The 22,298-nt window shown below is 41.8% G+C and overlaps 1 protein-coding gene and 1 pseudogene across 1 annotated transcript in view; both read left to right on the top strand.

The window, feature by feature from the left end:
- LOC130734454 (rust resistance kinase Lr10-like) overlaps nucleotides 1-22,298 on the top strand; it is a 74,297-nt gene that overhangs the window by 31,447 nt on the left and 20,552 nt on the right. The gene's annotated exons all lie outside the window — the stretch shown is intronic.
- LOC130734455 (rust resistance kinase Lr10-like) lies at nucleotides 12,148-17,428 on the top strand (annotated as a pseudogene).

Here is a 22,298-nt window from a genome sequence, read left to right on the forward strand (position 1 = left end):
GTAGGTTTAGTGGTGACTGACTTATAGAAAAGGAAGAACAAAGGATAGGTTGGAGTGAAACTCAAGTGTTCACAAAGAATTTCAAAGCAGCGGATAAAACCCCAGGCGTTGGGCTGGAGTTGGCAAGGCGCCACATTCAGAAAAGAAAGAACGTGACATATAAAAGGCGAGAAGGGAAGTTTGATATTCAAGTCTAAAAAGAAATAACCATAAACAAAAAAGAAATCAGGCGATTCATCGGTTGGCTCTTTGCGCAAAAGAACGCAGTCATCCTCGCCACATGGAAGAACATTCAACTGAAGGTCTTCATTAGTGGAGGTGGCGGGGTTTATCTTCGTGAACCCTTGGGCAGATATTCGAAGCGAATTAATGCTCCCAACACTGCTCCAGATAGAACGCAAGAGACACTTATCGTCAACTAAATGCGCGTTTGAGCGCCATTCAGGTGAAGACAACTCTCCATTGGAGGAGAGAATTGAATCTACAGAGCCGGCGGGACCGGAATCGTCGTGGGTAGAAGGCGAGGAGTGAATTTCAATTATGGTGTGGGCAACAACTTCCTCCTCCGTAGAGGGCGAAGAAAGTTCTAGGGAAGAAAAGCTGGCGTTTGGCAACGACATGCGAGGCAGTTTCATAAAAAGAAGAAAGAAGATAAACAAACTAAAAGAAGAAAGAAGATGAACAGAGTCAAAAGAAGAAAGAAGATGAACAGAGTCAGAAAAAAGAAGTAAACGAAGAGTCTCAAGAAAGAGGAAGAACTAACCAGGGGAAGAACTGTGGATTTGAGAAAGGAGAACGTCGGCAATGGGGGAGCACCGCGCAATGACGACGACCGGAGTAAGAAAGGTTCACCGGAGTTCAAAGAAGAGAAAGTGAAAGCTGCGGTGAAAAGTTTTCAGAACGAAAGTTTCAGGAAAGTGAAAAATGAAATGTGAAAAGGGGTTTTTATAGAGAGAAAATGAGGAGAGAGAATGAGTGGGGGAAGATCGTGAAAGGACGTGGGATTTGAAATTTGAAAAGGCATGAACTGAAAAGGTGTAACTCCTCGAGACGCACAACCGCATTCATGGCAAATGATGACGAAATCCCGGAAAACAAGGATTACGTGCGTCAGTTGAAAAGACGTGATTGACGGTTATGACAAATGGCGGCCTATCTACAAAACGGCAACAAAAGTGGCGACGCACGAAAGTGGCGTCGTATCAATGAACACTGAAATGGCGATGAACGAATAAACAATAGAGGCGAACTACTAGGTAACATGATGAAGACATTTCGACTCATTACTCGAGTCTCATGTCTTGGGGGCATGTGGACTGGGCGGGACATAAAGAAGATTATGTCCCGCCCAAAATGAACAATAAACCATTGAAGATAGCCATGGCGGGAAATGCGACACAACGAGCTTCTTCGTCCTCCCTTAGATGATGGACCCACAAGCCAGCTGGAAGATTCCTTTGGATTTGTCTTATATGTACAGGGATTTAGGCCCTGATTGTCAGGCCCAAATTTAGGAAAAGTCCATGTCATGACTTCACCCTCTATAAAATGGAAGGTCATCAGCTTGTACAACTTAACCTTTCAAACATTTAATGAGAATATTCCTTTTGTGATATTTTTAGTACTCTGCTAGGGTTTACTTTCTGTCAGATCTCTCTAGTACAGAACATAACGCCTTTCTGACCTTTGTTTGACTGCAGCCTCCCTTAAACGAACTTCTGCTTTTACCTCATCTGCCAAGTTCAAGTCCACTAGAACATTTTCCCGATTCTGGTTTTCTTCATATGTAGCCACTCGAAAAGTCATGTCCTGTATCTCCACTGGAATCATTGCATCAACTCCGTAAGCAAGCTTGAAAGGTGTTTCTCCAGTAGTGGATTGGGGTGTTGTGTTGTAAGCCCAAACCACTGTGATCAATTCATCTGCCCATAATCCTTTTGCTTCGCCCAATCTCTTCTTCACGCCATTCAAAATCACCTTGTTTGCTGCTTCAACCTGCCCATTAGATTGCGGGTGTTCCACTGAGGCGAACCTGTTTTCAATTCCCATCTCTGCACAAAAATCTCTGACCTTCCTGCTTGTAAACTGTGTTCCATTGTCAGAAACAATGGTTGCTGGCACTCCAAACCTGCAGATTATCTTCCTCCAATAAAATTTTTTAACCTTCTCAGCTGTAATCTTCGCCATTGACTCTGCTTCAATCCACTTTGTGAAATAATCCACGGCCACCAAAACAAACTTGACTTGCGCCCCTGCAGGAGCGAATGGACCCAGAATATCTACGCCCCACATTGCAAATGGCCATGAAGAACTCATTGAACTTAAAACTTCAGGAGGTGCCCTGTGAAGATCAGCAAAAACTTGGCACTTTTCACATTTCTTAACATATTCCATACAATCGCCCTTTAAAGTTGGCCAATAAAATCCTGCCCTCAACACCTTCGAAGCCATAGATCTTCCTCCTATATGACTGGCACAGACCCCCTCATGCACTTCAAACATAATCCTTTCTGCATCCTCTTTGCTAACACACCTTAACAATGGTACTCCTACGCCCCTCCTGTAAAGTTGTCCACCCATCATAGTATAACGACTCGCCTCTCGTATCTGGTCCTTTGAAAACAGAGCTAAATCTGATCCATCCGCTTCCAGGCACATTCGAATTCTATCCATCCAATCTAAAGTTGTTCCGCCCGTTACCATCTTAACATCATCCTCCTTCACACTTGGACCCTTCAAAGTCTCTTGAATCACAGACTTGTTGTTACCTGGTTTCTTCGTGCTTGCAAGTTTGGATAGTATGTCAGCCCTTGTATTTTCCTCCCTCGGAACATGATTTACCTGAAACTTGTCCATCTGCTTCAACAATTCTTGAACCTTTACCAAATACTTAGCCAACTGAACATCCTTCGCCTGATAATCTCCCTTTATCTGATTTACCACAAGCTGAGAATCAGTTTTTATTACAATACAACGTACATTCATCTCCAAAGCAAGCCTCAACCCTGCTATTATTGCTTCATATTCTGCTTGATTGTTGCTCGCCTTGAAGTCAAACTTGAGAGATTGCTCAATAATTACTCCACCTGGTCCCTCCAAGACTATACCAGCTCCACTTCCTTTCAGATTTGATGACCCATCAACAGACAAAAACCATTCCACTTCTTCTGGTACTTTTTCTTCCGGAGACATCTCATTCACAAAATCTATCAAGCCATGCGCCTTTATTTGTCCTTTCTTCTCAAATACTATACCAAATTCTGACAATTCGACAGCCCAAGAAACCATACGCCCTGCTAAATCAGGCTTTTGAAGTACTTGGCGTAGGGGAAAGTCAATTTTGACTTTGATTTGAAAACCTTGAAAATAAGGCCTCAACTTCCGGGCGGTGATAATCAAAGCTAGTGCAGCTTTTTCTATTTTTTGATACCTTATCTCAGCCCCTTGTAAAGCATGGCTCACAAAATATATAATTCTCAACTCCTCTTTACATTCTTGCAATAAGACAGAACTCACAGCATTATCTGATATGGAAATGAAAATTGACAACGGAATACCTGGAATTGGTTTTGACAATATGGGAGGCTTAGCTAGATGCTCCTTTAGAGTTTGGAAAGCCTGTTCGCACTCATCTGTCCACTGAAAAGCTTTGTTCTTCCTCAAACATTGAAAGAACGGAGCTGCCTTACTCCCTGAGCATGGTAAAAATCGTGACAAAGCCGCAATCCTTCCTGTTAGCTTCTGTACTTCTTTAACTGATGTTGGGCTCTGCATTTCTAGGATTGCCTTGCACTTATCGGGATTAACTTCAATTCCTCTTCTAGTAATCATAAATCCCAAATTTTTCCACTCTGAATTCCAAAAGAGCATTTTTCCGGATTCAAACGCATGTTATGCTTCCTGATTTCTCCAAAAGCCTCAGCCAAATCCATACAATGAACGCTCATTTCCTCTGATTTGACCACCATATCATCCATATAAATCTCCATGTTACGCCCTACATGCTTTTCAAAGACTCTGTCCATCAATCGCTGATAAGTCGCCCCTGCATTCTTAAGCCCAAACGGCATGGTTTGATAGCAATAATTTGCTTGGTTTGTCATAAATGCTGTTTTTTCTTCATCTGGCGCATACATTCGAATTTGATGATTGCCCAAATACGCGTCCATCAAGCAACATGCCAAATCCCGACGCCCGATCTACCAACTTATCTATGTTTGGCAGTGGATATGAATCTTTTGGACAGTGCTTATTTAAATCCGTATAATCTGTGCACATTCGCCATTTTCCATTACTCTTCTTGACCATGACAACGTTAGCCAACCAAGTAGGATACTTCACCTCCCTTATAAAACCTGCATCAATTAGCTTGTTAGTTTCTGTTTTCACCGCCAGTGCTTTCTCTTCGCCCATTTTACGCTTCAACTGGGCGATCGGCTTCACACCAGGGTTCAATGCCAATTTGTGGCAAATGAACTCTGGATCAATTCCTGGAAGATCTCGTGCACTCCAAGCAAATAAATCCATGTTCTCAGCTAACAATTTCATCAGTCTGCTTTCTTGGATTTGAGTCAAGTTAACCCCAACTTTCAGATTCCTTTCGCCCACTTTTACTGTCTTTGTTTCTTCTTCTGGAGTCATCTTAAAATCTGAAAAGCCCTCTCTTGGATCGAAACTAACCTCACCTTGATCAACATCAACTCCAAAAACTCTATGTCCCTCCTTCACTGCTCTTTTTCCCATGTGACCATACTGCTTGAAACTGTCAGAATAACACTTCCTAGCAACCACCTGATCAGCCTTCAAAGTTCCAACTCCGCCCTTATCCAATGGATACTTAACTGTTAAATGTCTTGTTGAAATTATCGCCCCGAGCTTGTTGAGCGATGGTCTTCCAATAAGCACATTATACGGCGATGTACACTGTACCATAAGAAACTTAATGGAAAAAGCTTTCTCATTCTTACCTTCACCAAACACAGTGTTTAGCTCCACATACCCTCTAACAAATACTTTCTCACCTGAAAAACCAACTAACGCCCCATCATACGGTAACAGATTAGTTTCCGTAAGCCCTAACTTTTCGAATGCATCGCCATATATCAAATCTGCAGAACTCCCTTGATCCAACAATACCCTCTCAATTTCATAATCAGCGACTTTCAACATCACCACAATGGGATCATCTTCATGAGGCTGAACTCCCTCAAAATCTCTAACAGTAAATGTGATATCGGGCTGATTGATTCCCCAGCTTCCCCAATCATTTGTATAGACATCATTAATGGAATGAACATACCTTTTCCTTGAAGAATTAGTCATTCCGCCTCCTCGGAATCCTCCAAATATAGAATGAATACGCCCTTTAGTTTCACCTCCAGCTTGCTTCCTTGGTTCAGACTCTTCAATCTCCTTCCCTGTGTCATCACGTTTCGTTGAGGTTCCAGCTCCCTCTGACTCCTTTCGCCCCTCCAGTTGACGCATGTAACCTGCCTTTATCAAAGAATCAATTTCTTTCTTTAGGGTAAAACAATCGTCTGTATTGTGTCCCGCGATTCGGTGATACTCACACCACTTACTTCTGTCCACGTTGCCTGGTGGGCGTTTTGGTTGTTTAGGAAAACGAATTGTGTTCGCCTCCAGACACATGTGCAATGCTTCAGTTAAATTAACCGCAAGTGGGGTCGACCTGTCTTGTTGGTTTCTGGTCCACATCATCGACTGTCCATAACCACGATTTCCGTAAGGCTGAGCACGATTTTGAAAATTATAGCGGTTATCAAAACGACTTGAATTATTGTAACCTCTCTCTTCTTTTGTAACTACTCCGCCCGAACGCTGATCGTTAACCGCCGCCTTTTTCGAATCTGACTGTTGTTGTTGGCCAACCACCGCTGCACTCTTACGGTTTCTCTTTATGCGATCACTTTGCTCCTCCCGAATGAAACCCTGTACCCTGCTTCGCAACTCCGCCATTGTCTCCACGGGCTTACGACTTAAACTGCTGTTCAAACTTCCTGACTGAAGACCCAACTCAAAAGCTGCAATACAAATTTCAGGCATTTTATCTTCCAAATGCACTGACAATTGATTGAAACGCCCCATGAAGGATTGAAGGCTTTCATTATGCCTCTGTTGCAAATTAAACAAAGCTGCTGGAGTCACTTTCTGGGCACGACTAGTTGAAAATTGGGACAAAAATTTCGCCGATAAATCCACGAACCCTGCAATTGAACGCGGTGGGAGCGTTGTAAACCAAGTCATCGCTGACTTCTTAAGAGTTGAAGGAAGCATTTTACACTTCAGAGCATCTGAAGCGCCCACAATAACCATTTTGGTGTTGAAATACATCAAATGATCCTTAGGGTCAGAATCTCCGTAATAAGAATCAAGAACCAAAGTCTTCAAGTTATCTGGGACGGTTGTGTTTGCAATGTCTTCTGTAAACGGTTGGAAATCTACCACCATCTCTGCCATTCTACGATCGTCTTCATGCAAGCCCCGATCTTGATTGATCTCAGCAAGTTGAGTTTGGAGTTGTTGATTGTGTTGGCGGAGATCAGTTAGATCCGCCATGATCTGTTGCAAAATGTCGGGCGGAACATTTTCATGGTTAACATGATTGTCCCTTCCATTTGCTCCAGATCGATTCACCATTTTTAGTGAGTTTGAAGCCTAGGATTGAATTCCTCGGCCCCACGGTGGGCGCCAATGTTCCGATCTAGAACTCCGGTCAGGGCTAAGCAATTAAGCAACAAAAGTAAAACAAGGCAAAGTAACAAAATGAGTAAAAAATATTGGATCCACTACCGTATGGGCGGTGTTCTCTTTATATATTATGAAGTTTTGACCCGTTCGGGTCATGGGTCGCCTGGCCCAATAGTACAAATTCGGTAAGCCCAATAATACAAAGGCTGTAAGCCCACTAACAGTACACTTTCCATACCATGTCCTTTCTTTCTCCATGCGTTTCTCAAGTGGTAGCCTAAATCATTCACAAGGATAATATGTTCTTCAAGCTTGAAAGTATTTTGTTTCTTTTTGCTTACTTCTAATGGTTAGTTTTAGGTTATGATAAATAAAGGGTTATGATCAGACATGTATCTCATTCTTTTAGACAAAATTTAGATGTCACACATATGTCCAATCTTGCCTCAATGTTTTCCATGTCTTTCCTACCATTGCACCATGTGAAAGGATACCCTAGACACTTTATGTCCTCCAAACCAGCTTGTTCTAGGCTTTGAATTAAGATTTACATTTGTTCAATTATTTTGTCAACCCCTACCATATTTTCTATATTGGATGTGATAGAGTTGAAATCGCCAACACAAATCAAAGGGCACTGACTTTTGGTTTTAAGCGCAATAGGAGCTCCCACGATCTCACCTTGATGTGTTCCTATGGGAATCCATAGAATCCATTTAGGAAGCTAATTCTTTTCTCATAATGTTAATGCTTTTCAAAAATGTGGTTGAGGTAATATGTGAGAATTTCAATGTTGTTTTTTCTTTCCATTTCATAGATAAATCGCCTTCCTTAATCCTTCCTTCTCCCTTGTAATATACTTCGCGAGAATTTTTAGAACATGTATTTTCCACAATCTTTTTTCATTTATCCACCTATACGAGTCTTCGTCAGGAAGACTAAACCATAATCTTTATTTATTAGAGCCTTTGCAAGGCTCAAACTGCATGGTGGTTCCCAAGCCTTGGATAGTTCCAACTTGTCGTTTTCATTGCTTCAGGCAATGCTGGTTTTCACCACCGCCAATTTCTCATCAATTACCATTGTTGTTATGTTCTTCTTCTCATTTTAGTCTTTTTTCTCTCCAACATTGGCACCTTGTATATGTTGTTCAGCCACCGAGTCAACTCTTGCAATTCTATTCCATCATTCCAACTCTTGTGCATCCTGCTCTTCCTCCTCTTCCTTAGCCTCATGTTATTTCTCCTTGCTAATGCTAAATTATGGAAGACTTCAGCTACCTTATCAAGGTTTTGGGGCTCTCCTGCTGCATCCTCGCTAATGGCACCTTCCTTCTCGTTTCAATTATTGGCAGCTTCACTAGATCATATGTCTTCTAATTTATATTCACCCTTTTTCATTTTCATTAGTCTCTTTCTTGATTTCATTTTCATTAGTCTCCTTCTCGAGTTTGGAATGGATTTTTTAAGCTCTTTCCTATCTCCGCATAACCGTCCTTGTGAACAAGAGTGACCTCTTTTGGTGATGTCCTTATCCACTTTCCGTTGGGGAATCCCTGTTTTTCATGTTCCTCGTATTCGTAGTCCTTGTCTAGACATGCTTTAAAAGAATGTCCCAACAGCCCATACTCAAAGAAGAAATCTGGTAATTTGTCATATTTGAAAAAGATCTTATCTTTCTTGTTTGAGCGATTTCACCCCCCCCGCCTCTCAAGTCACCTATGAAGATCTACGGTGAGCCTCACTCTAGCATAATTTCCTGATAGGTACCCCTTTGTTTTATCGTATTCCATAAGCTCACCTAAGCTACCATCAGTCTTGCTTAGGTTTCCTTAATCTCTCAAATTCAAGGGAGGTTGTTGATCCTGACCCACATAGGACATGTATGAGGGTATATTTCAGATGGTTGCTCTTCCCCTATAATTTCTTAGAGAGCGATAGGATGTCTATTGAAGGTCCAAGGTTAGCCTTTCAATATCAGATATTTGCCTCTAGTTGCTGCAAACTTGAAAGAGAACATATTTTTTTTCAAGTTCTACATTATCTCCACCGCTTCTCTCATTTTCCAGATGGAGAGCCATATAACCCAGGTTCCTAACTTCTGTCCCTTAGACCAACAGCTGTATATATGTTGAAGAAAGTGTGCTTCTCCCTCGTTTGATAAAACGGTCGAGAGGCCTAGCCATTTATAACAGGACATCCAACGTTCCAAGCGAATGGACAGGAAAAAAGAAGATGAGTGGAAGACTCTTCCTCCCTTAAGCACATAGGACAGGTCACCTCCTCTTGCTGCAGAACATTCCTTCTTCTCAAATTCACCTTGGATTGAATCCTATCGTGAATGACCCTCCATCCAAAAGCTAACACATTAGAAGGTGTAGGAATCTCCCATAAATTCTGGAAAGTGCTCCCTCTATCTTCCATCAGACCCCCATGTAAAATCAAATAAGCTGAACTCACAGAATAGATCCATCTTCCGTTGCACTCCAAGTCCAGCCATCAAGAATTCCCTGCCGCAAGCCAATGTGATTCACAATCGACATCAAATTCTCCTTCAATCTGATTTGTGGATCCCTAAGTTCTCTCCTCCACTTAAGATCCCATCTCCAAGTTCCATTTTCCCAACTCCCCACATCCTTCACACAACAATTTCCTTAGGTTGAAAGGTAAAACAGTCTAGGAAACCTGTCAATAAGCTTCCCTTGGTGAAGCCAATCGTCCTTCCAGAAGGACACTTCGTTGCCTTCCCCAATTCTCCTTTTGATGTTATCACTGAACCATCTACCTTGAACCTCCGTTGGACATAAAATGGAAAGATCCTGCCACCAAGCAGAGTGTTTGGAGTTATTTCCAATCCCACAATACTTAGCTTTGAGCACCTTACACCACATACTCTCCCTCTCCTTTAAGAACCGCCACTTCCATTTGCCTAAGAGTGCCAAGTTAAACTTCCCCCAATCTTTGATTCCTAACCCTCCTTCAGTTTTTGATCTACGCACTTTCTCCCACCTTACCCACACAATTTTAGCACCTCCATCCACACCTCCCCACAAAAAGTTTCACATTATCTTATGGCAAGTTTTGATAACACCCACTGGAGCTTTGTAGAACGAAAGGTAATGTAGAGGTATTGCAGATAGGACACTTTTAATCAGGCATATATCCTCCCTCCAAATGATACCGTCTTATTTTTCCAAGCTGAAAGTTTCTTCTTGACCCTATTAACAACGGGATCCCAAAAAGAAACTCTCCTTTGGTTGCCCCCAACCATGAGTCCAAGGTACTTAAATGGTGTTGACGCAATCCTACAATGGAGAAGAGAAGCAAGAGTTCCAAGCCTAGAGATCTCCACAGCTACTCCGATAAGATTGCTCTTGTGCAAATTCACCTTCAAACCGGATACCAACTCAAAACAGCGGAGAATGCACTTAAGAGTAAACACATTCTGGAACGAGGCTTCTCCAATAAACAAGGTATCATCCGCAAACTGGAGCATCGAGACAGTCACCTCATCAAGATGTCCTGAACTGAAGCCAGTGAATTTGTCAAGCTCCACCGCCCTTCTAAGGAGTCCATTCAACCGTTTCGCAACAATGAGAAAGAGGAAAGGCGTCATAGGATCACCTTGTCTAAGGCCTTTCTTCATTTTGAACTCCATAGTCGGACTTCCATTCACCATGACAGAAAAAGAATTGGATTCCAAACAGCCTTGGATCCACCGTATCCATTTGGGGCAAAAGTTCATCCGGTGTAACACATAGAGGAGAAAATCCCACCTAACCGAGTCATAAGCTTTCTCATAATCCACCTTGAAGACAAAAGTTGGTTTTCTCCTTTGCTTGGCTTCCGAAATAACTTCATTAGCAATTAGAACACTATCTAGCATCTTCCTCCCCCTAATAAAAGCAAATTGATTGGAGTCAATCAGCTTAGGTAGAACCTCCTTTAATCTCTTAGCAAGGATTTTAGAGACAATTTTGTACATGCACCCCACCAATGAAATAGGTCTGAAATCATTGAGACTCAAAGGAGAAACCTTTTTTTGGAACAAGGGCAACGAAGGATGCATTACTCCCCTTAGACCAGATCCTGTTTGCATGAAAATCGTCAAGTAGTTTCTTGATATCATGTTGTAAAAGATACCAGAAGGACTTGATGAATTTAAAATTAAACCCATCCGGACCTGGGCTTCTATCACCTTCACAATCCCAAATCGCTTCTCTAATTTCTTCCAAGTCCAAGCTAGCCGTAAGGAGAACATTGTTGTCGGAAGAAAGTTGGCTAAAAGGGACACCATCCATCCTTGGGGCCTCCTGCTGGTCACTATCAAATCTGCTCCTGAAGAAATTAAAAACATGCTCCTTCACTTTTGTTGGCTCATCAACCCAAGTGCCATTAACAGACAAGCCAATTAGTGCATTTTTCCTTCGCTTCCAATTGATGATTGAATGGAAGTACTTAGTGTTTGCATCCTCATCCTTAACCCACCTAGAGCGAGATTTCAAATATAAGAGAGACTCATTAAGTTTCCCCACCCTCCAAAATTCAGCCTGCACATTTTTCTTCACAAGAATATCATCGTGAGTCAATCCATCCTCCTCCGCTTTTCTATCAAGATCTTCTAGTTTAAGAGCTATTTCCTTCCCTTTTAGATTCAAGTCACCAAACTCCTCAAGGTTCCAAGATTTTAAACGAGCCTTGAGAGTTTTCTATTTTTCCTTAAGAACAAACGATCCCCACCCTTCGACTTGAAAGCTAGCCCACGCATCCTCAACGAACACTTTCAGTCTAGGGTCCTCAAGCCAGCAATTTACAGTACGGAAGGGTTTTGGGCCCCAATTAATGTTTGAATTCCAGAGGATAAGGGGACAATGATCGGCGAAGTCTCTTCCCATAATCTGTTGGTACGTGTTTGGCCAGACCCCCATCCAATCAGCAAAAACAAGAGCCCTATCAAGGCGGCTCATTGCTTGGCCGTTTGGTTGAAACCATGTGAAGCTCCGCCCCGTCAACGGAATATGAGCCAGCTCTAAGGAATTAATAAAGTCATTAAATTCTGCCATTTCCCTACGAAGTGAGTCAGTTCCAGAACCAGAATGAGTGTTAATTCCCCGTCGTTCCTCCGCTGTCCTAACTGAATTAAAGTCACCAATCAAGCACCAAACTCTAACATTACAAGAGGATCTCCACTCTAGCACCTCCCGCCATTGTGACCTTTTTTCCTCCAAATTGCAGGGGGGCATACATATTAGTTATAACACAGGGAATTTCACTTTCTCCCCACAGCCCACGAAGACTCATGAATCCGTTACCAAGATAACATCCTCCAGCTTAAACAAATTTGCTTGCCAAACACATAGAAGCCCACCCCCTCTATTAATCAAAGGACAAAATTTCTAATCAAGCTCCGAGTCTCCCCAAAGTGCCTTACAAAGATTAATGTCAATGCTTTCCAATTTAATTTCCTGAAAGCAAGCAAACTCCACCCTCTCTTTGGTGATGAGGTTTCGAATAAGCCTCCACTTAATTCGACTCCCTTGCCCTCTAGTATTGTAGCTTAATTAGGATAATCATGGATTACCCTCAACAACCCCTTCTGCCCCATTGCTGCTACCAGGGACTGCACACTCATCATCCCTCTATTCCATGGATATCAATCTCTCAATAATATTGTTTTCATCCCCTTGATATGTAACTCCCAACTCCTTAGCCAATCCCCATAATTTTATTGCTTCACCCTCTCGATTATTGGCCAAGAATAAACGATTGCAATTTGAAATTGCAGTATCAGATAAAGAAGAACACTGTGAATGAACCTGAAAGCTAACCTATTTTCTCACTGACGACGCCTGGCTTGAGGGCGAAGGATTGCTTCGAATTAATTGGTTCACCTCGCTCTCAATCACCTTCAGACTCTTGTTAATTTGGTTCACCTCCGTTCTTCGATCTGAATTATCCTGAATGACCACTGTGTCAACGATTTTCCTGAACGATGGACAACTTTTCTCCCCATCCTCTTTATCTTGTGAGCCCCACTCCGAAATAAAGTCTTCTGTTTCGTTTGTTGAAGAGATATGGTTGCCAAGCCTTTTTGTAATTGAGGTAGACTCTGGGCCTTGCCCAAGTGAATTAACCCTTCTTAATAATCTTTTTACAATTTGTAGTGGGCCCCCCGGTGCTCCCAACTTTCCTAGGTTTAAATTCTCCTCATCCTTATCACCGTTTGTGTCTGACAAGCCAGCAGCAGGCAGCAACAAAACTATGTTCAGAACACAGGTTGACTTCCATCTCTTACTCTGGGTCCTGGTTTCCCCTGACAACTGAGGTACCAACCTTTCCCTTTTTGTGATGCTGCTCTGAATCAACAGACTTAGCAACTTGGTAGTCCCTTTCAACGACCTCAAAAGTGCCACTCGGAATGGCCACCAATGCTACGCCGCACTCCTCCCCGGCGCCACCATCGACGAAATCGTTCTCCCTCCAATCACCTCCTTCCATCTCTTCACCGGCGGCAGAAGAAGCCAAATCCTTTGAGGACCAATCTGTCGACTCCGACGCCGCCTCAGAGAATTTTCTCTAACAGCAATCCCCACAAATTGGTCTGTTGGGGATCAGGTTCTTCCACAAATCTCACAACGAAGTCCAGACTGTTGATTCGAATTCGTTTAATTAATGAGACATGTTCAACTTGTTGAGTTCTTATCAGCAGCCTTGCAAAATCTAACTTGGAGAAGTTAACAATTCGTTCATCAATCTGCAGCAGGCTACCAAAACTCTGGACAAGGGTTTCAAAGCTAGGACGATTCCAGGCGTGGAAGGGGACTCCATCGCAGCGTATCCAGACTTGTCTTGCGCAAATAGCAATGGAGGGGTTCCATTGTTCTATGCTTTCAAAGATCTCAAGCAACCATTCCTTTTCTTCCTTCAAAAAGACACACAAATCTGCTTCGGAATTCCCTGTAAGGAGAATTAAGTTGTCGCCCATGAACCTAGCTTGAACAGGACAGGATCCCACAAGGAAGTTCTCTTTGATCAGCTGTAGTTTAGTGACATCACGAATCCTCCCAACATAGCTCTGCTTCAACCAATCCATTGGGGGTCCTCCAGCTTGAGTTCTATGTCACACCCACTCTGTTCCGCCTTCTGTTTACTCCTCTCAGGATCTTTACTTTCCACCGATCCTTTTGTTTGTGTCTTTCCTCCCTGTAAGAGGACTTCTGCATATGAAGCTTTCCCATTATGGTATCCACGACCCCCGAATCCCGTCTCCCCTCCTTTCTGTCCAGTCTCCCTCAAAGAAACGCTAGTCCCTTTTTCAAATCTGGGGTGGTTCACGTAAAGCTTCCTCCCTCCCACAAAGAGTTTGTCTAGCTGTTTTTCCAGTAGTGCTGGGTTAGGAACATTAAGGAACCTAACAAACCCAAACCTCCTTCCTAGCTTGTCCTTCTTGTTCGGGATGTAAATCTCCTAGACTCTCCCCCATCTCTGGAAGTGTTTCCAAAGCTCTGTTTCTCCCACTTCTTCAGGGAAGTTAGAGAACAAGAACGAGGTAATGTTTATGTTATCGGCTTTGCTTCTCAAGTTCCCTTCTGTCGCAGCATAGCCATCATGTCTAATCCGCCATGGTCCTCTGCCATCAAACTTCACCCTCCAGCGCCGCTCCCGCTCTCGCCTCTCTCTCTTTCTCTCTCTCTCTCTCTAGTCTCTCTCTCTCATCTCACCGTATCAATTTTTTTAATATCAGACGTACACTTCACACTATGTTGATTTTTATATCTTTGTGTTTTCCATTTTCACTTTGTCTCTCTTTGCTTTCTTTCTCTCTTACCCAGAGGTACTGTATATTTTATTTTCCTACATAAATTAAGGGACGATATGATGAACAACATGATGAAGTGGTGGGCTCTTACTAGTAGTAGGATCAGGTTGGGCCAGTAGTGAATCGAGAGGAGCCTGCCTAGCTAGCTTCAACCGGCGAGCTGATCTCAATAGGAAGAAAGATGATTACACTCCACAGTTCTCTGAGATCGACAAGATGAGGTGGGATGGCTTTCAAGTTGAAGTTGAAATGCCTAATTGCAAGAAGGTTTTAACCGCTGAGCTAGAGATGATCTGGAAGGAGATCGCCTCCTTAAAGTCTTAGTATGAGACCCTCACCCAATAAATCCACGAACACACTATGAAGCGCTATGAATTGTACTAGCAATCTTCATGGTTAGAAAAATATTTGGATGCTCTGAATGAAAAGAAGCTAATCATTAAAAATCTTCTTGTGGGGGAGAGACCGTATGATCTTAAGGATCACCTCGCCCAAGCTTTTAAAATGAAAACCTAGAACCCAAATGCCACAAAATCAGCAAAGCAAGTCTATGATGAGCTTGTTGCTCTAAATCCTCTGCATCCCATGACTGACACAGTTATCGCGGCCAGATATAACTCCAATGGCTTCCCTGCCTGAGGTAGGATAAGAACAAGAGTTTTTTACCAAGCTTCTTTAATTTTTTTGAATGCTTCTTCCTCCTCTGTCACCAAAGTGAACTTCTTTGCATTCCTTGCCTTCAACAAGGGTGAAAAAGCTTTGAGCTTGCCAGCCTAATACTCCTCAACGACTAATATGTCACGTTGGCTGGCAAGAGGTTTCGGCTGCTCTAGTAATGGTTATGGATTTTTGGGTGCCAATACCTACAACGGTTTGAGGCTATAAATTATAACAATTACCAACCACACATTCACTCAACCATAGAGCATCGAAATCTGGCTTTTTATAATATGTTTATCTAGACCATCACTAAGAGCATAAGTCTTTAGTTTGATATCTTAAAATAAGATTCGGATCTTATTAGATTCCACCAATGGGGTTATCCTACATGGCATGAAATTTTAGTTTTTGCTAAGTGTCGTGCCTTAGCTCAGCGACTCTCAAATCTGGGATCTTAAATAAAATAATATTTGTTTCTCTCTCTTTCAATAACAAAATCAAAGTGAAAAATAAGGAGGGAAATAAATAATATAAATATATTGGGTACCGTGGGTCCAGTCAAAAGTAAAATAAGATCTCAACCACTAGAGTGAAATGTGCATGGGGACCTTATGAGTGTCTTAAATCTTATGTGGCAATGTGACCCCAGAAAAAGTGAGTTATGTCCCAAAATAAAATCCCACCATTAGAGATGGTCTAACTAGTTGTAAATTTTGAACTCCAAACTTATTGTTTAATTAATTCCCAACAAAAGGCGCGCGCACACACACATATATACATATATATATTCTTGCTTTTCTGTTTGATATTGTAAAATTGTTATTTTTTTATGTGAACTTACAGGAATCTCTGAAATAATAAAAGGACGAAACAACAATTATGAAGGATTTACATACTACAAATTAGGATTGACCACGGGCCACTATGTTTTACCATCAATTTTGGCTGGAAGATTTCTTTTTGGGGTGACATTTATTTTAGCACTTTTGATACACAAATGGAGAAAAAGACATTTTTCAATGTATGAAAATATTGAAGTATATCTACAACAAAGTCACCTAGTGCCTATCAGATACTCACACAATGAAATAAAAAAGATGGCCAAAGGTTTCAAAGACAAGTTGGGTGAAGGAGGCTATGGCACTGTGTTCAAGGGGAACCTTCGTAGCGGGCCATGTGTGGCCCTAAAGATGTTGACTAAATCAAAAGGAAAGGGGGAAGACTTCATTAATGAAGTAGCAACCATTGGAAGGGTGCATCATTTAAATGTTGTGCAACTAATTGGATTTTGTATTGAAGGACCAAAGCATGCTCTGATTTATGAATTCATGCCCAATGGATCTCTTGATAAATTCATTTTCTCTAAAGAAGGAAGTATACATTTAAGCCTTGAAAAAACATATAGTATAGCAATTGGAGTAGCTCGTGGGATTTCTTATCTCCACCATGGATGTGAGATGAAGATTTTGCATTTTGATATTAAGCCCCACAACATCCTACTAAATGAGAACTTCACCCCAAAGATCTCTGACTTTGGATTGGTCAAGCTGTATCCGGTTGATAATAGCATTGTCACAATGACTGCTGCAAGAGGAACAATTGGGTACATGGCTCCGGAATTGTTCTACAAAAATATTGGTGGTGTGTCTTATAAGGCTGATCTATAGCTTTGGAATGCTTTTGATGGAGATGGCAAGCAATAGGAAAAATCTGAATCCCCATGTGGAGCATTCAAGCCAGCTTTACTTTCTCTTCTGGATTCATGATCAGCTTGGAAAACAGAATGACCTAGAATTGGAAGGTGTTGAAGAGGAGGAAATGAAAATCGCGAAGATGATCATTGTCGCGCTTTGGTGTATACAATTGAAGCCTGATGATCGCCCTTCAATGAGGGAAGTAGTAGAGATGCTTGAAGGAGATGTTGAAAACATTGGAATGCCTCCGAAGCCTTCTTTGTATCCACATGAAACAATTGCAGGGGATCAAGGAAGCAACTCTGAACAGACAATGTCGAGTGATTTCATTAGTTCTTCTATTGATCCCATGGAAATTGTAGCGTATAGTCAGGTAGCAGGTATAGCTTGACATTGCATGTTAGTAATTATTTGTATTTGTCCTTCTGTAATCTTATATTTAACTATGTCACTATGTCTTTCTTATTGTAGTCTATGAAGGCTAGAAAAATTGGTAACCAAATTTAAGATTTTATCCTTAAATATGTATTCATGTTAAAAATGCATGTTTCTCGAATCCATATGTTACTATTAACTTAGAATAATGTGTTCACACCTCTAAAATGAGGTGGAAAGAGGTGGAGGAGGTGAGAGATAGGAAGAAAAAAAAAAGTAAAAGAAAGAAAATATGAGATGTGATAGATGATAAAAAGAGAGAGATAGAAATAAAAATAGGTGGAAATGAAGTGTTTAAAACATGAGGTGTGTATATATCATTGTTTTATTTTGATCTAGGAAAGTCTCCCGTTTTGTTCATACATATTTGAGTACAGAAATAATGGGGTTTTTTTAGATGCAGCTTGTTATTGTGTGGGACATGTTACCCCATAGTATATTAAATCATAAATTTTAACTTATACAACATGCTTTATGTTTTAATTTAGTTACTAGGATAGTTTTAAAATTAAACATGAAGAGATTAACCTGATGTTGTTTAGTCTTTCAATTTATATTTATTAGAGTATAGATTTTTCGAACTTGATTAAGGCGACGTCGATAAGGGTTGTGTCTCTCCGATGTTTCTCTTTGCAGACGCTCTCCTTCTTACCGTATACAATTGTTTAGATGGACACCAGAAATGAGTACGATATAAGAAAATTGACATTCGGCAAAAAATCCACGCTAATATGACAAAAGTAGACATTAAAGTCTAATGTCATGAACCCACATTAATTGGTAAGGGATGACGAACATTTTCTCAGCAACCCCAAAGTTTGGCTTTTTTTTTTCTGAATGGCGTAAAAAAAATTATTAATTGGAGAAAGGGGGTGAAAAAAAACAAAATTAGCTGTCTGGGGTAGTTTCTGTAAGCATTCGAGAGATTCCATGCGAATGGTAATAGGACAAACAACTTTTCCAGAACTGAATGACATGAACGGCATCTTTGTCAGGTTGAACGGCAGCCATTCGTAAGGTACCTTGCGAATCCTAATAAGAGAAGGAGAATCTGGTGCGCCAGGAGAGATTCTCCTCCTTCCCGATGCAGTCTTGTGTTTTGACTGAGAAACAGGAGGCATACGCAACAATGCTCGCGAATGGCTGACATGGATGGGACGGTGCAGAGTTGCAGAGGCATGCAAAGGATTTCGCAGCTTGCCACGCGAATGGCTTGTCGGCCACGATCATGCATTCGCAACTGATCTCGCGAATGGCTTGTCGGCCATATTGAGCATTTCTGGCGGTCTGAAACCCCTATAAAAGGACCCCCATAAATGTTGAAGTTATTTTCCATGCATGCTCGACTTCACCTCTCCAACTCTCTCAATTCTCAACTTTCAAGCCTCATTTCTGAACTCTCAAGTGATAAGTTTGATACCTCTCAAGCTCTACCTACCCTCAAACTCTCTCAAGTGTAAAAGTCTCTATATTGTTGGTAATTATTTCTAACTCTATCTCTCATTCTTACCTTTCAAATATTTTAGTTTATCATTTGTTTTTGAGTCTCAAACTTTCTTTGATGCCTAATTTTCGGTTGCATGTTATTACTTCATGAAGGTTTTGTAAATGGCGGATGAAGCAGTGCTAACTCTCGGTCCAAAAAATCCGACGTTGTTGGTGAAACAAAACAAACATGTGTCGGATATGTTTGGAACCAAACAAATAAGAAAGTCTTGAAGCTGAGATTACCCCACATTCCTTTGAATGTTGTCCCTCCACAAATCGAACAATATGTTCGACTGGCTGGATTTTACGAGGCCGCTCTATGTGGTTCTATCAAACAAGACAAAGTGTTGATATCAGCACTGGTGGAGCGTTGGCGGCCCGAGACGCACACCTTTCATATGCCGTTTGGAGAGTGCACCATCACTCTTCAAGATGTTGCCGTTCAGCTGGGACTAAATATTGATGGGCAACCTGTTACCGGGGTGACATGGTGTGACTGGTCTGATCTCGTTAATCGTGCGCTAGGAGTCACTCCACCGCGACGTGCTATTAGAGGAAGTTTTTTAAACATGAGATGGTTAAACCAGTGTTTTGATTTTCAAAACCTAGGTGCACTTGAGCCGGCAGAAGCTGAATTTGCTGCAAGAGCATTCATTTTGCGCCTGATTGGCACTTTCTTATTACCCGACCACTCGGGATCACATGTGCCTCTAAGATATCTACTACTAATAGAGAATTTAGATCTGGCCTCCACGTACAGTTGGGGTTCGGCCGTGCTTGCAACTCTCTATCATGAGTTATGCCATGCAACCGGTTATGAACGACAAGAAATCGGTGGTTGTACTTATTTGCTCCAAATCTGGGCTTGGGAAAGGATTCCAATGACTGCCCCTGAAACCATACCGATATTGTCACTCGGCTGCCCCCTCGCAGGAAGGTATGCACGTAATTTACAAGTAGTTATATTTATTTGTTCACATAAATGCGACAAAATAAGCCGTTAATAAATCCTTAATAAATTTTATTTCAGGTGGGGAAGAAACCCAAATCGTGTTGATGTTGGTCGTCAAACGAATCAAATTGATTTGTGGCGGATCAAGCTCGACGAACTGAGAGCTGAAGACGTGAGTTAGTTATGCTAATATTATATTACGCTAATATTATATTATTTTGATATCTTGTCTCAATCATTTTATGTTTATGTTCTTAATTTTTTTCGTCTAATTTGGATGTGTAGTTTGTCTGGAGGCCATACATTCCGGACATGCATTTCGGTGAATCACAGTCACAACAATATTTTCAACAGGACCCTCATTCGATTTATGACCAGTTCAGGACACGGGTAATGCAGCACATTCATCCCCAAGGATGGAGCCCTATACCTGGATGGGGAGGCGGTGGTGTAAGTGAAGTGTTGGATATCCCCCGAGCTTCTGACGTGTTGAATCCCCGACCATCATTCTGGAATGTTGCAAACCCAGATGCGATCAGCCATGCACAGGCTAGCTTTGTGTTTGACTTGAACCAAGCATCTAGAGTAGGAGACAAAGAGTCCAACATCCAACATGGACTCTCTTATGGCCAAGGTAGCCAACATGAGAACCAAGCAGAACTGGAGGGTAGGCCATATCGAGTAGCGAGAGACACACCTTGGCCTGATTGCGGAACAGGATCCCACCGAACTCATCATTGATCTATTGTATTGTTTTTGTTAATTAATGAATAGAAGGGAAAAACATTAGTTTAATCATAAACTCATTTCTCATCTTGATCATCATAATTAATACAACCTCATAATAGTTGTGTACTTCCACCACATTATTGGGGCAAACACAAAATCAACAAACACACAACAAACACAAGCAACCAAACATAAAAACAACCCTCAAACACAAGAACATCCCTCACACACAAGAACAACATCTATCTCTGTAGCGAAACAGATCTTCGACTTGATTGAGGCTCCGTCAAGTCCATCTCATTTCTTATTCGGGTTGACCTAGGACGACCCTTCGCCCTAGCCGTGGACGGATCTGGAACAATTCGATCCCCTTCCCTTGGTGGCATGTTCAGATCATTGCCAATGGGATACCACTGTCCTTGATACGCATCCAATATGCTCTGAAGCGTATAAACAGGGTCCACCAAACTCCAATAGTCTAAACTTTGATGCATACAGGCAGCGATTGCGTGGTCACATGGATACTTGAATGTTTGAAAGCGCCCACATTCGCATGTTCTATTGTCCAACCGCAGAGACCATACATACCCATTGCGATGCCTTCGCTGGTTAAAACCTTCCTCCACCTCAAACCTTGTCCTATAGATGCTGTACGTGCGCACGATATGAGCACCTGCGAGTAGAACATTCTTTTCTATGGCTACAATGACCTTTTTACAGAATATGTGGCCAGCGGCCTTTTCACGAGCTGCTGCCTGACCTCTCTGAACAAAGTAATCCACCATCCTCCCGTACGTGCATTTCACCCTCAGTTATAGGCATGTTTCTTGCACCCTTCAACACTTTGTTAATGGCCTCAGATAAGTTTGTTGTCATATGGCCATATCGACGCCCACCCTCATCACAGTTATAGGCATGTTTCTTGCACCCTTCAACACTTTGTTAATGGCCTCAGATAAGTTTGTTGTCATATGGCCATATCGACGCCCACCCTCAGAAGCAGTTATAGGCATGTTTCTTGCACCCTTCAACACTTTGTTAATGGCCTCAGATAAGTTTGTTGTCATATGGCTATAAGTTTGTGGCCTTTAAGCGTATAAGCTTCTTTAAGATTATATTTTTAGGTAAGTAGGCTTTCGAACTGGCTCTTAGGCTAGGCAAGACCTCCTAGAAGGCCAGGCTGAGCTTTAAAATTTGGCCTACGAAAGGCCACAAGCCAAAGCTTGGGCTGCAAGTTCCGAATACAGGCCAGGCCTAAGCCTCGCAATGCCCAGCCTAGCCCAGCCCATTTCCACCCCTATGAAGGTATGAAAAACGGTAGAAAGGGGGGGTTTGAATAACGTTTTCAGTATAAAGCTTCTACCTTAAAGATTTTGACAAATCTTCCGAGAACTTTAAGTGCTAAAGATAAGAGATAGAAAGGCACACAAGGATTTTATCCTGGTTCACTTGATAAATCACTCAAGCTACTCCAGTCCACCCGTTAAGGTGATTTCTTCCTTCTTAGAATGAAGGCAATCCACTAATCAGGTAAGAGTTACAACTGCACTTGAAACCTACAAGTGACTAACAATTACACTGACTTAGCTCACACTAAGATTCACTCTCTTAGTCTTCTCTAGGATCCGATCAGCCTTGATCTCCTAAAGGAACTAAACAAACTGTTTATCAAAGAATTGTTTACAAGAGATTTGCTTCTAAAAAGCTAATAGTAAACTCAATGAATTTCAGATGAAAGAAAGCTTAGAAGAATTTGAGTTTGTCTTGCGCGTATGTGAATGCTTCTAGCCACTTCTTTCAGTCTTCAGCCTCTT

This window comes from Lotus japonicus, chromosome 1, assembly GCF_012489685.1.
Source record: "Lotus japonicus ecotype B-129 chromosome 1, LjGifu_v1.2".
In the NCBI taxonomy this organism is placed as follows: domain Eukaryota; kingdom Viridiplantae; phylum Streptophyta; class Magnoliopsida; order Fabales; family Fabaceae; genus Lotus; species Lotus japonicus.